Source organism: Aphelocoma coerulescens (assembly GCF_041296385.1).
Source record: "Aphelocoma coerulescens isolate FSJ_1873_10779 chromosome Z unlocalized genomic scaffold, UR_Acoe_1.0 ChrZ, whole genome shotgun sequence".
In the NCBI taxonomy this organism is placed as follows: domain Eukaryota; kingdom Metazoa; phylum Chordata; class Aves; order Passeriformes; family Corvidae; genus Aphelocoma; species Aphelocoma coerulescens.
In genome coordinates this window covers 43,459,802-43,460,633 of record NW_027184085.1, presented here as the reverse complement: position 1 = coordinate 43,460,633, position 832 = coordinate 43,459,802, and positions in this window count along the sequence as shown.

Sequence of the window (832 nt, the reverse complement as noted above, 5' to 3'; positions counted from 1 at the left end):
GCTGTCTCTCTTTCGCTTGTGATATTTATTGAAGAGCAAATCCTGAAAGCTGTGTTTGCCATGGACCTTGTTCTAGTTTGTACAGCTGTGGAAGTTCTATGGATGTCATGGGAATTTTGTGTAAAGATCAAGGGTGGATAATGTTGAATGATTCTTGTCTTCTGAATCTAGTTACAATGTTATTTAACGCTCCAGAATATGAGGAATGAACATTATGCTTCAAGCTGGAGGCTGGGATGCAAGTTGTGTTAAGATCCATTGTCCTATATCACTGACCTACTTTTAAACTTCTTTTCTGGTATATTAATCGTGTTTCATAGCAATATAAAGTTCACTTATATAAATCAACAGCTGCACACAAAGATACTATAAATTTCTTACGAAATAATGGGCTTATTGCCTTCTTACCTTTATGTGTTGATGGTATCAAGAGACAGTAGCTGAAGGGAAAAACTGTAACATTTTTTTACACAGTTATTTTTGGAACAATATCAATTGCCTCAGTAACAAATACATGGATTTTTAAGAGGCAATGACGTTGGTACTAAAATTCTACCATTTTCATAAAATGTAAGCTGAAAGACAGATGTCACATCTTCCTTCACATTCCTCTTTTGACACAAAGGGAGTCATTGGGTAGCAAGATGGCACTAGGGAAGAAGCTACAAAATACATTGATATTCTCCATGATGATTCTACTTTTTTTTTTTTCTCTTTTCATTTGCACAGCCTTCTGTGGCACACTAGATTTTTGTCAAGGTCCTTAATTTGTGGGTTTTTTTCCCATAAGCTTAACTAATAAGAATTCAGAAATACCCAGTGTTATCTTATA